Here is a 19,406-nt window from a genome sequence, read left to right as displayed (position 1 = left end):
TTATGTAGTGAGAAGGAAGGATATAATTCTGACAGAGGGAGAGCACAAGTAAAAGGAGAGGACATAGGTTGAAGGTGAGAAGGGAAAGATTGTGAAGGGGGCATGGGGACAACTTTTTCCATGCAGAGTGTGGTTCACAAGATTGGTTCCTGGGATGCAGAGATTGTCCTCTGAAGGGTATTAAGCTGACTTGTCTGATACTTTATAGAGTTTGGAAAATATTCTCTTTCCACCCACATATCACCTTAAGTAATCCCTAGGCCATAGGTACTCTGTGATTAGTAAGGGATTGCTTAAGGTGGTATGTGAGTGGGGGAAAATGGTTGAAAACCACTGCTCTAGACCCAATTGTTACTGAAATATTTTGCTTGAGAAAAATTGTCATTGGCCCATTTCCTTTGGAGTTAGGAAACCGTGCACATAATGAGTCAATGAGGTACGATTAAAACAGTGGTTTTCAAACTTTTTCTTTTGAATCAACTTAAGTAATCCCTTACTTATCACTTATGGCATAGGGATTACATAAGGCAGTATAAGAGTGGAAAAAAAAAGTTTGAAAACCACTGGACTATATGATTGAAACACAGAATTCCTATGGGCTTGAGACTGTAGTTGTCGAGTGAGACTGGTGGGGGTGGGGGTGGGGTCTGGGAGGGAGGGGGAAGGAAATTTAACTATTTCAAATGAGATGACAAGAAATTTCTTCACCCAATGGTTGGAATTCTCTACTCATACAATAGGAGGAGAAATAGGCCTTTCAGCCCATTGAGTCTACCCCAGCCCCAGCTGAGGATATCAATGGGATAAGGCAAATGAGGGTGGCGCAGAAAGGTAAAAGGTGAGCTGTGAATTTGCTGAATGATGAAGCAGGCAAGAGGGTCTGAATGTCTTACTTCTAGTTCCTTTGTTCTTACATCCTATGTCGTGTGGTAGCCTGTGCTCAGTGAACACATATTGGTAAAAAAGCAGTGGACATTGTTATCAACCCTACTGGACCATGACCAGCCAGCTAATGCCAATACTAATTACTCACAGGAGTTCCAGATCTCTGCAACAGGAGGAGGCCAGACATGCTGTTGGATGGGATCCTCATCAAATTGTTAGGGGTGAGCTTGGGTGGGGGGGGGGGGGGGGTGGCAGGGGAATTCACTGGAGATAATTGCAATCATTCATTCAGATGGATGAAGGTCTAAAACAGGGGTGGGCAACCTACCTGGATCCGGCCGGTCATCCAAATGCAAAAGTACCATGTGCACCCAGCCCACTGATACATATACTGCACTGCTTACCATCCGTTTTGGGAATGTCCTACCCCCACCCCCATTAGCACTGCCACTCTCACCCCCACGATACACAAGGAACATACACTTGTTTCTTCCATGTTGCGTACACCCTTCCTTGTCCTACCATTCGTTCTCAACTTATACAATGCTAAATACAACATGGGGGCAACCAAGGCCAGCTCTCACAAGACTTCCTTGTTGCCATTTATTTTGATGCACCGGCCACCCCTGCTATTTTACATAGATTGGCCCCTGCATTATTGAGTATAGATTTTTCAATATATGTCTACTTCATATATGTGCATCTATAAATATTTGTGTTGTAATGTGAATGCATGTATCTTTAAGTCTGAGTGAATGAGTGCATTTTAACATTTAAAAAATTCATTTATGGTAGCATCACTATTGCCATCTGGCCCACATCTGGTAAAAGGTTGCCCGCTCCTGGTCTAAAATCTGCTGAATTTGCTGTCAGTGAGAAGAATCTTTAGCTATCTCTGTTCACTGGTAGTAATAGGAAAGTTGGTGACCACACTTCAGACCCTTCAAAATGTTAAGGAGAATAAGAAGGTTCTGCTGTATGGATAAGGCAGGGAGAAGAATTCAAAGAGAGAGGGAGAAGTGCTTTGGATAGGAGGGTGTCCAGAACTGTGCCTGCTGGAAGAGCAATGGCTATTCCTTGTTTAGGTTGTGGCCAAGATCAGTCATGTGCTTGGGACCTGTGGCTGCAAGAGTGATTGTGACCTTCAACTCTTTTGCCTTGGGTTCAGTCAGGAGTGATTCCAGAGACATCAGCAATGATTCAGTGTTCAGCCCTGCATTGCCTTAAGGAGGTGATGGAGTGTGGAGTGTTACGTACCAGATCTTCTTTCTTTGGCTTGGCTTCGCGGACGAAGATTTATGGAGGGGTATGTCCATGTCTGCTGCAGGCTCGTTGGTGACTGACAAGTCCAATGCGGGACAGGCAGGCACGGTTGCAGCGGTTGCAAGGGAAAATTGGTTGGTTGGGGTTAGGTTTCACCAAGACCATGGTATCTTCAAAACAATCATTATTAATGAGTTTATTAATAAACTCTGTGTGTGTGTGTGTGTGTGTGTGTGTGTGTGTGTGTGTGTGTGTGTGTGTGGGGGGGGGGGGGGCAGTTCCCAAAACTATTACAGTTTAGACACAATTGTAAAAAAGAATCAATTTTTAAAGTTCAGTCAATTTTGTGTTGAAACTCAGATTCTTTAAATTGTTGCTCAAAAGTAATTATGGAGCAGGTGTGAGGCCTCAGATTTCTTAAAACTCACAAAGGTCTTGTAGAGTTGTTTTCAGAGAATTGTTTCTTCAAACAAATGATTTACCTCTCTTTCATGGAGGTTTCAGAACTTCTCTTCCATGATGATTTCACAAACCCTGGCAAGGGTCACATGAAGTGGCCATGCGAAAATGGACACAGTGAAACTGTCCTCTTTTCAAAGAGGCAGCTGAAGTGAGTGGATTTTCCTTATCACTGATTTTGTGTATCTCCCATGATTAAGAAAAGACAGCTCAAATAGTACCTCTCTGACCATGTAATATTAAAGATGCCTCCTTGAAGTGCCTTTAATCACATGACATGACCTCATTGCTGTCTTTGTTTCTTCAAACCACTTCAAAAATATGAATCACGAGCAAAGAACTCTGGCCCTGCACAGGTCACTGAAGCAAGAACTTGTTTGTTTGAACAGATGCTATCTCTCAACAAACACTATTGTCTTAGGTTCAATGAAGACCACTTCAGTTTTTATGGCTGTTTACACAGCTTTAGCCAACAATAGAATAGCAGACATTTTGACTTTCTAAAGGGTTTCTGTGTGTAAGAGTCTGCGGTGTCTGGGTCCCAGTCCACCCACAAAATCCCTTTACTAAGAGATATATAATAACTAAAGATTAATAATACAATTCCGTCACATGGAGATCCTCAGCTTGTATGACAGCTGGAGGTACAGAGTCGACTGGGATTTGTGGGCAGTGATTGGTGTTCCCACAGTGCTTTGAAATAAATAATTTTGAAATCATTCCCATAGCACAAAAATTTCATCTCCTCTCTGTTGAATGTTAGTTACCACTCCCAGAGGATCCATATTCTTGGAGAATTCAGACATTACCTATAACTTGGACCAATCAACTGTGCTTCTACCTGTAACCATTGCACCAAAGCAAATGCTTCAATTAAAAAGGTTATTCTCCATACACCAACTCCTGAATCAAGTCAGTTTTTCATGCACACAGCAGAAGGCTGTAATGGTGAGCACTGGCCCATCTGCAATAGCCCAGGGCATAATATTGATGGAAAGGAGCTGTTTAAATTGCTCACATTCCAGGGGAGTTGGTGGTGTTTTGCTGCAACCTGCACAGGGAGCCAATCCTGCAGAGAGGTGGAGGAAATGGATGAGTAGCGAGAATGCAGAGAGTGTTGTCAAGGAGAAATTCATTGCTTTATGCTTCTCATCAGGAGGATTCAGAGCCTAACTGGCAAGCCACAGGTTGCAAAACCATCTGTACCTACTTACAACTATATCTGATTGGGTTCTGGCTGATAAGTAACGAGTAACATCTGTGTTACACAAGTGACACAAAATGATAATCTCTGACATGCTGCTGGTTGCATGGAAGCGCCACCATTTGCAACCTCACCTGTAAAACAGACAGCTTTCAGAATTGGAACTAAGTTGCCACTATCCATTGCAATTGGTTCCAAATGCTGGAGAGCCGTGAAGCAAGCTGCAAGGGACCATGCACTGCAGATGGGTTCAGTGACTTTAGATGGTGACACCCCTCCACCTTCTCAAGAGTAATCATGGCTAGTCATTAAATGCCGGTCTTGCCAGTGACATTTACATCCCATGAGTGAATAAAAATAAAGCCAATAAATAAAGAAAACAGACATTGCATCCCAGCTACCTCCTACCTTCCTTCTGTTGCCGATGAGTAAATAAAATTTAAATTTAGATGTACAGCACAGTAACAGGCCCTTTTGGCCCACCAGCCTGCACTGCCTAATTTACACCCAATGGACCTACGACCCTTGGTACGTCTCGAAAGGTGGGAGGAAACCAGAGTCCCCAGGGAAAACCCACGTGGACACAGTGAGAACGTACAATCTCCTTATAGACAGCGCGGGATTCAAACCACAATCCCGATAGCCGGTGCTGTAAAAGCACTGCACTAACTGCTAAGCGAACAGTGCATCTTTATGTATCCAATCAATATAAAAAGCAGATTTGCATCCTTTAATGCTGAGCTGCATGTGAACTAGGGAGGCTTGTAGAAAGCTGCCAACTTGAGTGGAGTGGGCCACACCAGGCCTTGAAGGAAGTCTGGCTGTGAGCTGCAAATTTTAAAATGTTTTAAAATAAATTATTTACAACTCAGTAGAAGTCATTGTAACCAATGCTGCGCAATTACACCCAATTAACCTCCAACCCTGTATGTTGATACGGTGGTAGGAAAGCAGAGCTGTGATCTTGCCGTGATCCCAGCAAACAAAATGTACATTGTGGGTCCGTGTTCAGCAGGGGTGGAGGTGGGGGGGTGGGGGTCTTTGACTGGTCCCACTTGCCTGTATTTGATCCAGTGAAGAAGTTGTCACTTGGGTTCTTTTAACAAAAGTGAGTTACTTTCTCTTCTAGTTTTAGATTCCCCATGGAAGCCCATTGTAATGGGAGGATCATGTAACCCCTCCAGCAAGCAAGAGATCACCTGCCACTCAAGGGTTAGATCTGCCCACTGTGAGGTTGATGCATGATTGGCCCTTGCAGCTGGTGTGCCAGTCTGTGGCATTTTGTGAATTCCTCTTTCTCTGTTCTTAAGCTGTGTCTGGATTTATTACTTCTCAGACCTGCCGAACTTGTTCCTCCCAACACACCCATCTCCTCCAATTTTAAAGTCCCCTCAGGCCTGGAAATCTAAGATAATGAGACTCAAATAGTGTGGTGAATTGCTGAACACTCATTTATCTGGCTCCGCCCTGCACTGTGGCCAGACCCTTGGCTCCTCCCTCTTGACCCTGTATAAAGGCTTCAATACCATGACCCCTCCCCAAAAAGCCTGGGTCACAGCACAAGATGACTTTGAAGTTTATTGTAAATAAAAGCCTATTGTTCTGCAACTCCAGTCTGTCGAGTTATCAAATATCTCGCAACCAACAGCTCCCCGTAGAACCACCAGCTATCAGTCAATTTGATTCAGCCTAATGCGTAAGATTTCACAAGCTGTGCTGCTGGAGTTCCATCTAACGCAGCTCTCTTTTTTTTCCTTGGTGAAAGTTACCATACTGCTTCAATAATTTTTAATATTTAGAGAAGTACCAGAGGGAAGTCATTCAGAAGGATGTTGGGTACTTCAAGCACTCGCTACAATAGTTTTTTTCAAAAAATCAGTTGTGTGAGTCAGTGTTTAAAGACGGGAAGTGTGGCTACAGCTTGAAAAACCATCTCACCCGAACACCACTCCTTTTGGAATTTGGAATTGATAAGATAGATTGTTTCCAAGTACTGAAAAATCATCAAATTCTCATTAAAAGATATGGCCCTATGTACCAAAGAAAATGGGAGTTTCCATTTCTTTTTTAATGGGAAATAAAATGGAGCAAAATAAATGGTTGTCCAGCTACATTGCTTGTGGGATGGAGATCATTTTGAAGTGATAAGGTGGACTTGGGCACAATAAGAGAGTTATTTTGGAAAATTAAAGGCCTTCTGTGTGAATAACTAGGAACTTTAATGGCTATCTTTAATGTTATCTTGAACACTATAAGGTTACTCCAGGGTTCATGAATGTGATGGATTTCTAATTACACAATAAAACTGAAAAAAGAAAAACCAATTGAGAATATAAGATTAAAGGCTATTCTATCAAATGGGGATTTCTCAAAATTTTTCTGATGTGAATTGAATTAAATCACTTGGGTACAATTTATCAAAAAAAAATCTCACACTAATTTGAAAGAAAGGATGTTGTAGTGATAAATTGTTAACTGTTAGCTTTTAATTGGAAATGTTGATGCTGCATTGGCCCTGACCACAAAATGGCCGAGGAACGCAGCGACCGCGTGAACCTGGGGGGTGACCCCGGTCATCGTCCCAATTGACCTCCCGCACGGCGATGATGCGGTGCCCTGATGTCGGCACCTGGGGCCCATATAAATGCGACGGCAAGTGCAATAAACCAGTCTCGACTTCAAGCCTTTGGTGTGCATGCTGTTCTTCTCCATGCCTGTGTAGCACGAATGCTACATTGTTGACCCCGACAAGTCCAATGGCAGTTGGACCTTAAGATGACAGACCAGGAGGAGCCAGTGACCATTCACCCGGTCTCTCTCACTCTCCCAAAATTTTGGCTGTCACAGCCACATGAGTGGTTCAAACAGGCCAAGGTTCAGCTCCAGCTTTGACACATCACCACTGCCGACAGCCACCACTTCTACATTGTGAGACCACTCGATCATGACACAGCGGCAAGGGTCATAGATTTCCTATGGCAGCTTCTAGAGCAAGGCAAATACGCAGCCTTCAAAGAGCTGTTAACCTGCACTTTCGGGCTTTCCCAGCATGAGTGGGCCGCCCGATTGCTGCACACAGATGGATTGGGGGATAGGCTCCATGCGCCCTAGTGAGTGAGATACTCACTTTGATCGAGAGCCACAAGCCTTGCCTGGTCTTTGAGCAGAACATTCTGAAGCAGCTGCCCAAAGATATCCGACTCTTGCTTTAGGATGAGGACTTCAGTGACCCTTGGAGGGTCGCTGCCCAGGCGGACATGCTCTGGAAAGCAAAGAAGGATACCAGCACCATCATAGACCACATCTACAAGCCCCATAAATAGCCGACTGAGAGACCAAGACCAGCGGAGCGGCAAGTTAATACCCGGGGACAATTCTGCTACTATCAGAAGTGATGGGGTGCAGAGGCCCATCGATGCCACCCACCCTGCAGATTTCTGCTCAACGCTCTGGCCAACCATTGTTCGCCTCCTCTACGTCTGGGACTCACTGTCAGACTGGTATTTCCTGGATGACACAGGCGGCGTGGTAAGTCTCCTTCCTCTGCAGGCCTCGGCACTCACAGCAGCAAGCAGGGCCCAGCACTGAGGGCAGCCAACAGCTCCTCCATTTGAAATTTTGGGACCCGCACCACCCCCCCCCCCTTTCGTTCAGCAACAGCTCCTTTACGTTGACCTTTATCTTGTGTCAGTGGCGCAACCGCTCTTGGGGACCAACTTCCTTCATGCCCTCTGCCTGCTTGTAGACCTCAAGGCACAGCGTTTGGTACACGCCAGAACTTTTCAGACTCTGGGGGAAGCCAAACCACCCAACCCCCACCTTGACTCTATAAACGTTCGGACAATGAATTCGCCTGCATCCTAGCGGAGTTCCCCTCGATAATGGCACCACAGTTTTCCACGGCCAAGTCAAAGCACAGGTTTATATACCACATTCTGACCAAGGGCCCCTCCCTCCACGCCAGGTCATGCCGTCATCCTCCTGGTAAACTCAGCATGGCAAAGGAGGAGTTTAGGAAAATGGAGAAGCTGGGGATTGTGCTCCGACAGTCCCTGGGCCTCCCCCTCTCCACACGGTGCCCAAATCAGCGGTGGAGTGGAAGCCAAGTGGTGACTACTCCCACCTCAACAAGGCCACCACAACCGACAGATACCCCGTACCCCACATCCAAGACTTCTCTGCCTACCTCTATGGGGCATGGGTGCTCTCCAAGGTGGACCTCATCTGGGGATACCACCAAATCTCAGTTCATCCCTAGGGGTTCCCCAAGAACACGATTATAACCCCCTTTGGCTTGTTTGAATTTCTTCACATGCCCTTTGGTCTGAAAATCACGGCATAAACTTTCCAGCGGTTGATGGACGCAGTGGGCTGGGATCTCCCATTTACATTCATCTATTTGGACGATATCCTCATCACCAGCCGGCTAAGTGAATTTGGTTTGACAATTAACCCCGCAAAGTGTCAATTCGGTCTGGACACTATTGACTTCCTGGAACATAGAATAAACTAACACAGGGCCACACACCTCCCAAAAAGGTCGAGGTGGTCTGGCACTTCACCAAACCACATACAGTAAAAGGGCTACAGGAATTCGTCAGTATGATAAACTTTTACTTCAGATTCATACTGGCAGCAACCCGCCTCATGCACCCCCTCTTCGTGTTAATGGTGGGCAAGTCAAAAGGCATTATTTGGGATGATGAGTCTTTGAGGGCATTCCAGAATGTCCACAGACCAGAGGCACTTACCGCTCTGACAGTCAACGTCTCCAGAACAGCAGTAGGAGGCATATTGGATCAGTTCATTGAAGGTCAGTGGCAACCCCTGGCCTTTTTCAGAGCTCAAATACATCGCTTTTGATCGACACCTATTGGTGCTGTACTTCGCAGTAAGACATTTTGGCAATTTAAGTTCTTCACCGATCACAAGCCGCTGACCTTTGCCTTCCATAAGGTATTGGACCTGTGGTCGACCTGACTGCAGAGACACTTGTCCTATGTAATGGACATACAGCACATTGTGGGGAGAAGCAATGTGATAGCCGACGCTTTTTCACATCCCGAATCAAGTTAGTCCAAAGGGGTCGACTATGGAGCCCTCGACAAAGTGCAGCAGCAGGACCCTGAGATTCCCGTGTATAGGACAGCCAGCTCTGGTCTCAGGGTGGAAGACATGATTGAGTGAGATCAAAGGTAATTTCAGCCTGTGAGTTTGTGTGTGTGAGAATTTTATCTTGGACCATGCACTGGGATTGAAAAAGTTAAATGCTAAAGCTTTATCTGTAATTGCTGTTCGGCAAAAATAGAATTAAATGTAGGCCTTTGGATCAGCTGGTGGGAGGTGGAGGGTGTTTGTTTTGCATAAGCATGGCATTATTGCAAGGGAGGACCAGTTAGAGATGAGGGACCATCTGTTTAGAATTTCCAGATGTTGTCATGGCTACTGTCAAAAAGTAATTGTTTAGGTATTTTTTTAAAATTTGAGTCTTTGCTCAGTCATATTTTAATATTAACCATTTTTCAACCATAGTTTAATATCTATATTTTAGAGACTCTGTTCATTCGTTTCTCCAAGCAGCTGGAATGAATCTTGATGCACCATCAGTAACTCCAAAGGACTGGAAATTATGTAAAACTGAGAGGCTTTTATTCACAACAGAATGGAGCCACGTCCATGCTGGTCGACTGTCCCGAACTGGGGAGGGAGTAGTGGAACCTTTATTCCGGAGTCTGTGGGAGGAGCCACAGGTACAGTCAGCCAATGGGTGTGCCCAGACAGATTAAAATACAAACAGTGATTTACCACTATTTGTTTTGCATTCTCCATCAAATGCAGAAAGAATGAAGATGGTTGAAGAAGGATGGCTTAAAAACAAGGGTGATGGTGACCTGGATGAAGTTCATGTAAACAATGAAGTTGTAAATGTCACTTATAGGGGAGGCCATAGCAGGAGCCCTGACTGGATTACATGAAGCTGTGAGGAAAGGGCTCACATGCACTCCCTCTAACCTTATTGACTGCACTTGGTGCTCCCGTTATGGCCTTCTCTACATCGGAGAGACCCCATACTTGTGGGCTACTGGCGACAGCAGACAAGGGACTCGCAGCAGGCTGGAGACTGGCTCGAGGCTGGTTGAAGGGATACCAGATATCGGAATGAAGATGCGAGAGGGTGCAGAGGGCTTCCTGATCGTGTCAGAGGTTTGAACCTGGAGCTGAGGTTATGAGGCTGCAGGAAGCAAATCCGTGGACACACAGTGACTCTCTTTTACTGACTGTAAATGGCGATGGACAATTTTCGCTGCTGGTGAATCCTTGTAAAGGAAATTTTATGTAATAGCACTTTTTCTATTCTACGTCAATAATAGTATCTTGGATTTTGTTCGGTAGTGTGTGTGCTGCGCTGTTAGAATCAGACACACACAAGGTAAAGACTATACAACAGGCTTTAATCCACAAAGACTTCCACAGAGCCAGGCTGCCTGTGGCTGCAACAACTCTGAGTGAGGCCTTGGGAGGCCAGTGCAGGCTTATAGCCCAGAGGGTGATTGATACCCGACTGGGTGGGGCTTGATCCATTCAGGCCGACTGATTGACAGCCACCCAAGTGTTGTCCTGTCCCCTTACACTTCTGCAGGTACAGAGGTGGCCCCTATGAAGCCATCCTGAGTTCTCAGTGACATTATTCCTCTATTGCAGGGGTGGCTTTTGAGTCACATGCAGTTGTTTGACCTATAATGTGCAGATCATGGCAGTATTTTGGCTGTGTAGTGTTAGCGGGTGTGATCATGTGATTGTGGCACGTCTGGTTGTGTTGCAGGCAGTGGGATTAATGGAGTGTAAGTGTGATCCATCCATCACGAAGCCATGGCTATCTGCCTATCTGAGCTCCCGACGTTCCGGCTACCCTCCCATCCAATCTCCTGACACCCACGCAGCACACCCATCCAAGCTCCTGAATCCCTGGCTGTCCATTTATCTGAGCTCCTGGCACTCCAGCCACCCAGCCACCCAATACCACAGCTGCCTGCCCTCCAAAACTCCAGACATTCTGACCGTGGACTCTTGCCTTGGCCCCAGCCACCCACCCACCGATCGGAGCCCCCCATGTCCCAAATGCAGACTCTTGCCTATCTGAGTTCCTGATGCCTCGAACGACTCAGGTACCTATCACAGTCAGAAGTTATATGTATGTAATAAATGACTCCTAAATTTTACCCTAAAAATAGGACCACAAAATTCAACTATTATATTTAAAAAATGTTGTGTACATTTTGATTATTGAAACCAATACAAATGGGCAGTTTAAAAACTACACGCATATATGTAATAATTTATATGTAATATATGTATTTATATTTAACAATAATAAATATTATTATTACATAATATTTATATAAATTCAGGAGGAAGTCAGGGAAACACGACCCAGTCCTCATCGAGGGCTCAGTAGTGGAGAGGGTCAAGAACTTCAAATTTCAGGGTGTCAACATCTCCGAGGATCTGTCCTGGAGCCTCCTTGTTGATGCAATCACTAAGAAGGCTCGCCAGCAGCTATACTTTGTGAGCTGTCTGAGGTGTCGTATGTCACCAAAAACTCACATCACCTTCTACATGTGTACAGTGGAGAGCATCACTGCCTGGTATAGAGGCACCAACTCTCAGGACAAGAAAAAACTCCAGAGGATTGTTAACTTGACCTGTGACTTCACAGGCACCAGACTTTATTCCATCAAGGACATCAACATGAGGCGGTGTCTTAAAAAAAAAACAGACCATCAAGGACCTTCAGTCTGCTACCTAAGGACAAGCACTCAATGGCACAAGGACAGCTTCTTCCCCACTGCCATCAGATTCCTGAATAGTCAATGAACCAGACACTGCCTTACTTTTTGTGCTCTATTATTTTATTATTGTTTTATTTTATTTTATTTTTATAGCAATGTTGTAAGAATGTTTGTACGTACATTTGGACTATGACGCTACCGCAAAACACCAAATTTCATGACTTGTTCATGACAATAAATCCTGATTCTGATAATAAATTTTTGTGTCAAAATATGCATATATGAGTAAAAACATGGATGTAATATTTTTTCATGTATTATATCTCTCAATCATCTGAAGTTTATCAGATGTGGCTCTTATCTTAAGCAAGTTTGACCCCTCCTACTCTATTGTCACTTTCTCTTCTTATCAGGTTCCAGCACTGGCAGCCTTTGTCTCCACTTATCTCCCCACTCTTCCCTGTACGAGTCATCTTCCTCGTCCTGACCCTTTTCATTTCACTTGCTTCCCTCTCCCTTTGTCTGACAACTGCCAATCGACTGCCTCTGACCATCATCCTTCACCCATCGTCCTTGGTTTCCCCCAATCCAACCCCTCCCATCCTGTCTACATTATACTGGCCTCCTGCTCTCTGCTCCCTTACTCTTAATGAAGGGTTGGCCAAGAACATTGACCATTCTCTTATCCCATTAATACTGCTGAGTTCCTCCAGCAGATTGTTTATCTCATGTTATACTATTTACAATGTGGATTTTCTTACATGTAAGTTTGTGCTGTGTATTAAAAGAAAGACACACTTGAAAACAAGTCCTGTGATGGACAATCAAGTGACACCACGAGGCAGTAGATTGGAGTCCAAAGGCTTTTATTAGACGTTAGCTGGGGCTCAGAGAGCATCTGGCCTGGATCTGAGCAGGAAGTGATCTGGGGTCAAGGTCTTGGGTTGGGACCTTTATTAGGGAATCTCCTGGGAGGGGTCAGAGGGAAGGAAAGGGCGGTCCAGGCCAGTACATACAGTTATTGCAGTGGTGTAATACCTCATACCACCACATCCTCAGCATGCTTGTCCACAGTGTTATCCTGAATTAAAACTGATGATAACCTTGGAAATAAAAAGGAAGGATTTCTGCTAAGAACTCTGTGCAACTTATGGTACAGCTGAGTGCTGACTCGCCAATTGCGTGGAACTTCTGAGAACAAAGGGAGAATCCAACTGTGAAGCAGACAGCAGCAGTTGGAGTGAAGTTGGAGCGGTGGAGGGCAGCTGGAGAGCTGTGTGAAGTGCATTTGCCTCATAAGTAAGGATGCACAAGTTTACTGCAACACATCATCAGTCATTTCTCTCTCCAGCGTTCACAACGGCATCCTTTGTTATCAGTTAAAGAACTGAACTTGGACATCGAACTTTGAATTCTATGGACTGTGTTTTTCCAACTGACTGAGTTGATTGACTCACCTGAGGTTTTTGGGGGGATTTTTCCTTTTTGAACATTGGGGACAGAATGTAATGGTCTGGGCTTTCACATTCACACTGTTTATAAATATATATCTGTATATTTGCTATAAATATTTATAGTGAGGTTAATTGTGTTAACATATTATATTGTTAATAGTCATTAATAAATATAGTGTTAAAATTTAACCCTTTTGAATTGCATCTTCTGTTGTTGCTGGTTGGAGATGTAACAACAATTCAAAGTCATAACGTTGCAGCTTCATCATCAGTCCTTGGATTTGTTGTAACATTTCACTGAGATTTTTCTTGATTTTCACTATTAATGGCCTGTGGTCTGTCTCTGCCACGTATGTTGTTAGGCCATACACATAACTGTGGAACTTCGTGGGTCCATAGGCCTAGACATTCTTTCTCGATCTATATATATCGACATTCAGACGTTGTCATCGTCCTTCATGCTTATGCTACTGGCCTCCAATTTTTGCCCACATATTGAAGTCATACACACCTGCACCTATTCCATCTTTTGAAGCATCCGTAGATATTTCTGACCTTCTGGATGTGTAAAAGAATGTCAAAAGCACAGGTCCTATAGTTAGACTGGTCTTCATTCATTCCCATTCTTCCTCGTGGTTGGCTGTCCACATGAATTTACATTTGTCCTGTAACAACATTGTTTTGGAAGGCAGGTGTGGTATGAATTTACTGATAAGGAAATAATGAATAACACTGTACAGATTTCAATTCCAAATCTGTCTAATGAGGGTGTTCAGCTTTGTCAGAATAATATACCCAGAAAATAATATATCCAATATTCACTGTGCAATAATAAAATCTGATATTAGGTAAAGCCAGACGACCATCTTTCTTTAATTTCTGCAAATGAAATTTACTCATTGTAGCATTCTCATTATTCCATATATAAGAAGACATTTTAGAGTCAATATTGTCAAAAAAATGATTTAGGAATAAAAACTGGAACTGCTTGAAATATATACAAATATTTGGGTAAAATTATCATGTTGTTAGCATTTATACAACCTATTAAAGTTATGGCAAATGGAAACCATCCAGAGCGTGTTTGATTCATATAGTCAATCAAAGGGAGAAAATTAGATTTGTAAAAAACTTTACATTTTTCAGTGATCTTAACCCCAAGATATGTAAAATGTTCTTTAACCACTATAAAAAGTATATACTCATAGACAGGCGCAGGTATATTCATTGGAAATAGTTCACTCTTGTGTAAATTCAATTTATATCATGAAAAAAATACTGAATTGGAAAAGCAAAAACAGAATTGAAGGAATAGATTTCTAAGGATATGAAATATATACTAAAAGATCATTTGTGTATAGATACCTTATGAATTACAAAGCATGTTCTTGCTTTTAATTTCAAGTTCATTGAAAAAAGTATCAAAGCTCCCTGCAGCTGCAAGCATGAGCAAAAGATACCTCTCAAATATTTCATTTTTCTTTGGTGAACAGTCATAACCTTGTCAAACTTGTCCTGGTCAGCTGCCTTGGAGAAAACAAATATGTTGAAAACCTCTCATGCATGAAGTCGAGCCATGGTAGGTAGAAGTGCAATCTTCCATGCATCAGGTTTGTTATTACTTGCAGGTACAGCTTGAATCTTTGTTTGAACAACCTCCACTCGTGGTTGCATTTCCTGTCCAATTTACAGCATCAGGATCATTCACACTTTCCATTTCCATGCTGCTATCGACTGATTCTCACTTTGCACACTCCTGGTGTTTCATCCACTCCTAGTATGCACACTCCTGGAGTTTCTTCCTACTCCTGGTATCATGTGATGTTTCTTTTATTGTAAAAAAGAAACTTGGGTTCTTTATTAGCTAAAGTACACACTGGACTGTTTGAATCCAACCCAAGCTGCAACAAATGAGCCTCCAATTCCCTCTAGTGGTCAGGAGGATCACTAGAACTCTATCACGACAATAAGTAGGTATTTTCAGGTGGGTAAGAGAGAACGAATGGTGTGCCATAGGGAACAGATGAGTTAAAAATCCATTGAATGCCCTTCAACCTTCTTTGTAACCACATCAGAAAATTTGATCTGGAGAGTTAAATGTGATTTGCTTTTATCAAACCTGTGCTTTGTCGCTTCGATCAACTCAAACTTCATCAAGTTACTACTAATATTTTTTTCTGATTTCTTTCTCTCAACTTAAATTAAGCTGGTTGACCTGGAATGTTCTTACAATCCCTTCTGAACAAATGATGACAACTTTGATCTTCAAATGATGAAAACAACTGTAAAGTCATATCTTGCAAGGATGACAACAAAGGATCGCAAACTATTTAATGGGCATAATTTATGCCTGGGTGGAGAAATGTTCAAGATCATATCATGCATTTAACCAGGTAACCAAGTTGCCAAATTAAACTGAGTTCATTCATTGGAATTGACCGGAAGAAAACTATATTCTTTCAAATTCAATTACACTGTTTATCATTTTTGTTTTCAGAGATTATATTAACTTTTGATTATTTCACAATCAATGGCAAGCTCCAATTCATGAGTTATGGGTATGAACCAAGTTCCTTTTTTAAAATTGTTATTTTCTGCAGAAGAGATAATTTAGCATTTAGCTGGTACAGACCCGTACTTATCTGGTTTTGTGGATTATTTGTGCTAATGGGAAGAGGACCTCATCTGTTGTACTGCTCAAGCTACTTCTTCCTGTTTTAAATGCTTGCCAAATTAAAAAAGACCTTAGAATTATAGATTTCAAATTCATTCATGTGTCTGGTTTCAAAGAAACTGCTGATACATAAATAAACAGTAAGGTCTGCCAAAATGTAACATTCCACAGTTCTGAAAATATTAGTTCTTTTTCACCATTAACACAGAGCCAGAGATTTGTGATTAAATTTGGAACAATTAAAAATGAGCTTTGGGCATTTGTTTCAATTTTCTCAAATGAAGTTTTAATTTGTTTAGCTTCAAGGATGGCTATTCAACACTATTACAGCGAAAGTGACGCATGTTCAAATCTGGCACTGTCCATAAGGAATTTGGATGCTTGTCCCATGATCAGCGTGGGTTATCTCCCACCCTTTAAAAACATAAGGTTATTTGAGTGGCATGGGTTTCATGGCCTGGAAGGGAATTCTATTGTGCTGTATCATTCAAAACATACTGGGGATGTAATTTAATTGGGTGTAAATTGGGCAGCATGGACTCATGGGCTGATATGACCTGTTACCGTGCCATATGCGTAAATTTTAAAATGCAATGTTTTCAACATCTCTCAGAAGAATAGATAAATGATCACAGTAACTCTGGCAAGATCTACTCCAGTAAAGCCTGCATTCAGTTATCCTTGAAAATGTGGCAGTCCATTTTACTATCTTCTGATTTTTATTATCACAAGATGTTTATTGAAATCAAAATTGGGAGATAGAAAATAAAGTGTGTATTTGCTGTCGTTTAGCATATAATTTCTTGCTGCACCGTCAAAGGGTTCAATGATCGAATTTAAGAGAAAAAAATTAAACCTTAAACAATTATTGCCAAGATATTTGTGAATAGATTGTTTCTGCTTTTCAACAAGTTATCCATTTTCTTCTTTGGCTTGGCTTCGCGGACGAAGATTTATGGAGGGGGGTAAATGTCCACGTCAGCTGCAGGCTCGTTTGTGGCTGACAAATCCGATGCGGGACAGGCAGGCACGGTTGCAGCGATTGCAGGGGAAAATTGGTTGGTTGGGGTTGGGTATTGGGTTTTTCCTCCTTTGCCTTTTGTCAGTGAGGTGGGCTCTGCGGTCTTCTTCAAAGGAGGTTGCTGCCCGCCGAACTGTGAGGCGCCAAGATGCATGGTTTGAGGCGATATCAGCCCACTGGCGGTGGTCAATGTGGCAGGCACCAAGAGATTTCTTTAGGCAGTCCTTGTACCTTTTCTTTGGTGCACCTCTGTCACGGTGGCCAGTGGAGAGCTCGCCATATAACACGATCTTGGGAAGGTGATGGTCCTCCATTCTGGAGACGTAACCTACCCAGCGCAGCTGGATCTTCAGCAGCGTGGACTCGATGCTGTCGACCTCTGCCATCTCGAGTACTTCGACGTTAGGGATGAAAGCGCTCCAATGAGTGTTGAGGATGGAGCGGAGACAACGCTGGTGGAAGCATTCTAGGAGCCGTAGGTGATGCCGGTAGAGGACCCATGATTCGGAGCCGAACAGGAGTGTGGGTATGACAACGGCTCTGAAAACGCTTATCTTTGTGAGGTTTTTCAGTTGGTTGTTTTTCCAGACTCTTTTGTGTAGTCTTCCAAAGGCGCTATTTGCCTTGGCGAGTCTGTTGTCTATCTCGTTGTCGATCCTTGCATCTGATGAAATGGTGCAGCCGAGATAGGTAAACTGGTTGACCGTTTTGAGTTTTGTGTGCCCGACAGAGATGTGGGGGGGCTGGTAGTCATGGTGGGGAGCTGGCTGATGGAGGACCTCAGTTTTCTTCAGGCTGACTTCCAGGCCAAATATTTTGGCAGTTTCCGCAAAACAGGACGTCAAGCGCTGAAGAGCTGGCTCTGAATGGGCAACTAAAGCGGCATCGTCTGCAAAGAGTAGTTCACGGACAAGTTTCTCTTGTGTCTTGGTGTGAGCTTTCAGGTGCCTCAGATTGAAGAGACTGCCATCCGTGCGGTACCGGATGTAAACAGCGTCTTCATTGTTGAGGTCTTTCATGGCTTGGTTCAGCATCATGCTGAAGAAGATTGAAAAGAGGGTTGGTGCGAGAACTCAGCCTTGCTTCACGCCATTGTTAATGGAGAAGGGTTCAGAGAGCTCATTGCTGTATCAATAACATCATAAGGTAACAAATTTGTACACTCTGATTTCAAGTGTCTTATTCAAATGTACATCTTCTAAGGATCCTTCTTTCAATCTTAGGTATCTGATATAATCCTAAATCCAATTTCAATCTCAGTCCAAACCTCCATGTTATAGACTGATTAATCAAATGATAAGTTGTGACTAGGATTTTCCTGAGGCCTGTTGCAACTTCAAACAGTGAACCATAGACAATATCATATTCTGTCTTTTTCTTTTTCTTGCACTATTTTTATTTATTTTGTGAGGTGGTTTATATAAATGTTTGGACTGTGATGCTGCCACAAAACAACAAATTTTGTAACATGCCCATAACAATGAATTCTGATTCTGAATTATGCATTCGATCATACAGATGGTTTAAATTTCTTCTTTATATCTCTTCCTCAGGCAAAGAAGGTACCACAACTAGAATGGTCTTCCAGAAGCTGTAGTTCAAAAAAAATGTTTTATAACATTAAGAGCTCCACTGGTCATTAAATATTTCAAACAATGTTCCTAAAAATGCAAATTAATGTACAACAAATCAATGTCTTTTGGTGATAGTCATTGTAGAACGCATCGAAAGAACCAAAGACTTGTTGATCCAAACCAAGGCTTTTATTAACTAAAAGACTGGAGCATATCACAAGTAGGTCGACCAGTCCAGAATGACCTGGTCTGGCTGGGAGCAACCCTTTAAGACCTGCCAGTAGGCGTGGCTATGCCCTCAGCCAATCACAGTCATCCTGCACTACCATCTGTACATATACACATTGGTGATAGAATCTGTACTATTACTGTCGTCGAGGAAAAAATCTTCATCAGGGCAGCTCAGTGCTTATTGTCAGGTAATAATGAGGAGCCTTAACCTCAATAATCTATCGATGTTCAATCAATGTGAGTGATTGCCATTTACATTAGTGCAATGTACTTGATTGCTGCAGTAACACAGTTACATAAGACACACCAGCTCCAATAGAAAACACACAAAAATACTGGAGGAATTCAGGAGGGTCATGCCGTGTCCGTAGGAGGTTTAAAGATAAACAACTGATGTTTTGGGCTGAGCCCTTCTTCAAAGTATGCACAAAAGGCAGATAGGTACCTGCATAAGAAGGCCAGGGGAGGAGGGAAGCAAGAGCAGGGAACACAGGCAGCAGGCCATAATTGGACATGGATCGGAGGACAGGAGAGGAAAGTTGAAAATTAATTGGGGAGGGGGAGTAGGGGGGGATAACTCTGTAAATTAAATTCCTATTGAATATAACTTCCCAGAAAGCAGTGACTCACTGAGGAAGTGAAAATCGGAAAATTATCTTGTGAGAAATTTGCAAATGAATTCCTTGATTACATGAGTTACATGAATTTGACCCTGGTCTGACTGGCATTTAGCTTACAACCTGCACTCTCAAAGCTCAGTGTGTTGTGTATCACTGAGAGGCAGAATTCCATGATATTGATACCGTCCGTCTGAAAGAAGGGTGTTGCCAATATTTTTTTTGAATATTTTA

The 19,406-nt window shown here is 43.0% G+C and overlaps 1 long non-coding RNA gene across 1 annotated transcript; it reads left to right on the top strand.

The window, feature by feature from the left end:
- Window positions 1–1,033: 1,033 nt before the first annotated feature.
- LOC138750013 (uncharacterized) lies at window positions 1,034–18,345 on the top strand. The gene is made up of 4 exons (XR_011349010.1): window positions 1,034–1,106; window positions 2,646–2,758; window positions 15,262–15,448; window positions 18,304–18,345. It is a non-coding gene; the product is annotated as an uncharacterized lncRNA (long non-coding RNA).
- The last annotated feature ends 1,061 nt before the right edge of the window (window positions 18,346–19,406 follow it).

This window comes from Narcine bancroftii, chromosome 14 (assembly GCF_036971445.1).
Source record: "Narcine bancroftii isolate sNarBan1 chromosome 14, sNarBan1.hap1, whole genome shotgun sequence".
NCBI classification, from domain to species: Eukaryota; Metazoa; Chordata; class Chondrichthyes; order Torpediniformes; family Narcinidae; genus Narcine; species Narcine bancroftii.
Note: the sequence above shows the minus strand (reverse complement) of the source record. Positions and strands in the feature narration are given on the sequence as shown.